We start from the raw sequence: 5,107 nt of genomic DNA, 5'->3' as shown, positions 1-5,107 counted from the left end.
ACACACACACACACACACACGGGGCTGAGTCAAAATGATCTGCACTCCAGTTATATTAAAATGCTGTCCACATCCATAACTGATGACAGCATTGAGTGTGCACATGAGGTGATTCTGTCGAATAGATGAGTAACAATGGATTATGTGGCAAATCATTTGCAAATCAGCTACTGCTCTGCCTATCAAATAATCTGTGGCAGACTTGAGTTTCAAAAAGTTTGTGCAAGATAGGTACCAAAACAACTAACGGAAGAACACAAACAGAAGCATTTGGACATCTGCACACAAAATTTGGAGAAATACTCAAATGAAGGTAAAAGTTTCTTTTTTTTAAAAAAGTGTTACTGCTGACAAGATATGGATTCATCACTACAAGCCTGAGAGTAAATGGCATAGTATGGAATGGGAAACAACCTCAATCACCGACCCAGAAAAAGTTCAAAAGTCAATCATCAGCTGGAAAATTGATGCTTATAATTTTCTAGGATTCTCAAGGGCCAGTAATGGAATGCAATCAGGAAAAAGGTTCAACAATCAACAGTGTTGGTTACAGTGAGATGCTCATTGAAGACCTGAAGCCTAAAACTTCAGATTAAAATCTATCCAAGGGCATTGTGATCCTGCATGACCATGCACATTCACATACCTCTGCCTACACTGTTGACACTGTAAAAACTGTTTTGAGATGTTAAAACTTCCTCCCTATAGTCCTGATCTTGCTCCATCAGATTTTCACCTATTTGGTCCCCTGAAAGCAGCCCTTCAAGGATGAGGATTCACCTCTGATGAAGAAGTGAAGACAGCAGTACAATTGTGGCTTGCCACTCAGCCTAGACCCTTTTTTATTTTAATAAGGGAACACGAAAGCTTGTTGAAAGACAGGCAAAGTATATTGAAAAGCAAGATTATGCTGAAAATGGTATATTTGTATTTTCTAAAAGTTGATTAAAATAAATTCTGCAATCAGAATGTGGATACTTTTTGACTCACCCTTGTGTATGTGTGTGTGTGTGTATATATATATATATATATATATGTAGTACCATCCAGTCAGTTACAACTCAAAGGGAACTGTATAGGGCCACTTTGTATAGGGTCACCAAGGAGGAGGCTGGTGAGCTTGAACCACTGACCTTGTGGTTCAAACTGACCTTGCAGTCCAGCACATTAACCCACAGCACCACACCAGGACTCTACCTATGTATATTTATCAGAAGTTCAAAACTACCAACCCTTCCATAGGAAAAAGGTGAAGTTTTCTGTACCCATAAAGATTTACAGCCTTGGAAACCCTATACAGGATGGCTATGAGTCAGAACTAACTCCAGCTCTGTGACACACCACCACCACACATATATGCTATCAATAGTAATTTATTTATTATTTCCTTGTTATATATATGTTGTTGTTTTTGAGTGCCATTGAGTCAATTCTGATCATAGTGAACCTATATAGGGCTTCCAAAGAGCGGCTGATGGGTTTGAACCACTAACCTTTGTGGTTAGTAGTCCAGTGTTTATCCTCCAGTGATACACCAGGACTCCAGATATTTGGATTCCTGGTGTGGTGCCACAGGATAAGCATTCAACCTCAAGGTCAGCTCGAACTGCAAGGTTGACGGTTCAAACTCACCAGCAGCTCCTCGGAAACCCTATACAGGGTCATTATAAGTTAGAATCGCCTCAACACAATTTAGTAATAATAACACATACATCAAGTTTCCTGTGATTATATATGTGGTTCTGATTCATAGCAACCTGCATAGGATTTCCGAGGAATGGCTGGTGGGCTTGAACCATCAACCTTGCAGTTAGCAGTTCAGTACTTACCCTGCGCCACACCAGGACTCCATATAATACCTGTGTGTGTGTTTGTGTATATGTAATAAACAAGATAAGGAAAAATAATATCCCTTTGTAGCAAGTCATGCCCGAGTCAATCCTTGAACACCTTGTCTGCAAACTCCTGTAGAATATATTCATTCAGGAACAACTCAGTCAAACAGTGCCATCTGCTGATTATACATATTTGCTGCAGGTCACAGTCAGAATTTCAATCTTGCTGACATATTAGGACACTGAGTTGCCCGGACAGCATGACTGTAAGCCGTGACTGCATCGCTTAAATAAAGCACCAGCAGGGTCTTTTGAGGTGCCCCTTTATTATATATTCTGTTAAATGGATGGATAAGCTGTGGAAAAACTGAATTCTGTGGATCAGAGCTACTCACACTCTAATTCATTATTAGTAAGTTCAAATGAGAATGTGATTAAAATGTATTTACATTGTCCTTTAGAGCAAGAACATTTTCACATAAAGATGTATGAAAAGTGTCCTGTGGTAATTAGAAATGAATTTATGCAAGTAACCCAAATGATCACCCATCACACTGACAGCTTTGGTCACTTCAAAGATTGACAGAAATCAAGAGCAAAAGGAAAGAGCGGTAGGCTGCCAGAAGGCAAGATGAAAACTACTGGTTCTGCTATCTTCCGTGTTGAGCACAGGTTCATGCTCAGTTATTAACTTACAACTAACATGAAACAGAGGTCTCTGATCAAAGTCCTGAGGATACTAGGAGGAGTAAAATATAATCTCTGTCCTCAAAGAATTCTAACAGGAGACACAGTCCAGGTAAATAAGCGCTTATAAACAATGTGTTTCAAAATAAAGATGTGTCAACAAATGATGCAAGGCTGGAAGCACTAATTCACTTATGCCAAGAAATTTGGGAGAGCTATCCAGCCAACTGACTGGAAGAGATCATTATTCACGGATGCAGCAGCATATCTGTAGGGAACTGAAAGAAATTCAAGCCTGATTCAGAAGAGGGCCAGGAATGAGAGATATCACTGCTAATGTCAGATAGATCTTGGCTGGAAGCAGAGAATAACTAGATAGATGATTAACTGTGTTTTATTAACTATGCAAAGACAATTGGACTGTGTGGATCATGACTTATTATGGAAAATGTTGAGAATGACAAAATGGCAGTTTTGGCATCCTTGAGGGACTCAAACTGTGTTTCTTTTAAATGAACGCTCTTTGAGTTTGAAGAACAAAAAGAAGCTTGATAGGGTAATATCAGGGCTATAGGAGGGATGTGGTAAAGTTTCCCAACAAAGTTCATAGGACAGACCTTGCTATCCTGAAGAGCAGACAGGAGCACTGTCATGATAGAAAAAAATCTTCGGTGCAACTTTCCTGGCCTTTTACTGAGCACTGAAGCTTTTGATTTTCTGAAAGATTTTTCCTAATAAGCCACCATAACCATCCTGTGTCCTCTGAGAACATGTATCAAGATGACCCCTTAGTAAGTGCAGCCACACCAATTGCAGAGATGTGTTTAAATGTGTTATTTGGAATAAACATGTGCAGGTTCCAAGTAGAACCTTTGTATGTGTGGAATGCTGGTGTGGCACTATAGGATAAGCACTGGACAGCTAACCACAAGGTCAGCAGTTCAAACCCACCAGCTGCTTCTTGAAAACTCTATACAGGGTCACTATGAGATGGAATTGAGTTAATGGCACTTAACAATAACATGGGTAGTGCAGGCAATTTACAATCAACTGCTAACCAAAAGATTGGTAGTTTAAACCCACCCAGCGATGTCGCGGGAGGTCACAGCCTCGAAAACTCTATCAACAGTTCTACTCTACACACATGGGTAGCCATGAGTCAGACAAACATGGGTCAAGGAACACCATTTTTATTATTAGGTGATTCATTCTTAACTGTCAAATTTGGTCCCAAATTACCTGTCCATGAATCTTAGATATACAACTACCCAGATATGGCACCAGAAAGTTACTCATTTTTGATGATATGCAATAATTGTATGTTTATTGAACATTTTAAGACAATGTTCAGTCTAAAATAAACTTCCCTAAATGGAAGCAAAAGCTGATTGCAGAAGCCCCAGTTGGAGAATAAATGGGTAACTCCTTCCTTTGGGCATACTTCAGTAATATAAAACTTGCTTTATATGTTGTTGTTGTTGTTGATTGCTGTCGAGTCAGTTCCAACCTGTAATGACCCTATAGAGGGTTTCTGAGGAGTGGCTGGTGAGTCTGAACCAACAACCTGCTGTTCAAAGCGATCTTGTGGTCAAGTGCTTATCCTACAGCGCCACACCACGACTCCACTTTGTATGTTAGGGCTCCCTTTTAATATAAAATATCACTATACACAACCTTGGCAATGACAGCAGTTGTGCTCTCATTCCATGCAAAATCAATGTTTGGTGGCCATAGATTTAGAGAGTGTGTGCCAGCCTCCCACCAGTCTCGACCCGGGTAAAGAACTAGGGCTCCAAGCTGTTCCACAGTCCCTGAGATTAGGCCAAACCGACTGACTATTCTCACTCAAACTCCCCAGCAGCAATGATCACATCTGAACTCTTTAGTCTCTGAATTAAACTTCTCCCTGGAGCTATAGCTTAAATTTATCAAGTTTTCCAGTTGTTTCATACATCTTTATGTACTATTCCCATCAGATTAGGTTTCCCAAAGGTAGAAATTAGGTATTTTATCTTTTTTTAATTCTATATAAAATTTTCTTTTAAAAGTGGCCATTAGAGAACAAAAAAGATGGCGAATGGGGTGGAAGTGCAAAAGGAGCTCCGTCAGAAACAACACAGAGTATCTGACCAAGCAGGCTCAGAGGATGGTCACAGAACTCTGAACCACATATAAAGGAATATTTAGAAGGTTGGAAGGCTTACAGCTGGGGGAATCTGTGGCAGAAGCAAGAAATCCATTGCTTTCTAGTCCGGGCTGCTCAGCTGCCCCGGGAGCCGCCATCTTCGGTGAGACCAAGCGGAGGAAGGATCAGAGCGGCCAAGATGCCTAGCAGAACCACGGAGATAAAGGTGTGGACATTCTTTTCTTTTGGTAGCTGTTCATTGGTCCCTTGCTGTCTGAGCACCTCCATTCTGGTGACTATAGAGGGCCTGAGCTAGTGGACACCCCAGTCCCATCCTCAGAGGGTTCTACTACGCATGTGCACAGTTCTCCTCGAAATTTAAAGAGACAGTTTCCAATTAAAACCAAATGGCCACAGCCGGCCCTGAACTGTTTACAACTAGAAAAAAGGCCTGAACGGG

This window comes from Chrysochloris asiatica, unplaced genomic scaffold (assembly GCF_000296735.1).
Source record: "Chrysochloris asiatica unplaced genomic scaffold, ChrAsi1.0 scaffold00031, whole genome shotgun sequence".
In the NCBI taxonomy this organism is placed as follows: Eukaryota; Metazoa; Chordata; class Mammalia; order Afrosoricida; family Chrysochloridae; genus Chrysochloris; species Chrysochloris asiatica.
This window is presented reverse-complemented; position numbering follows the sequence as displayed.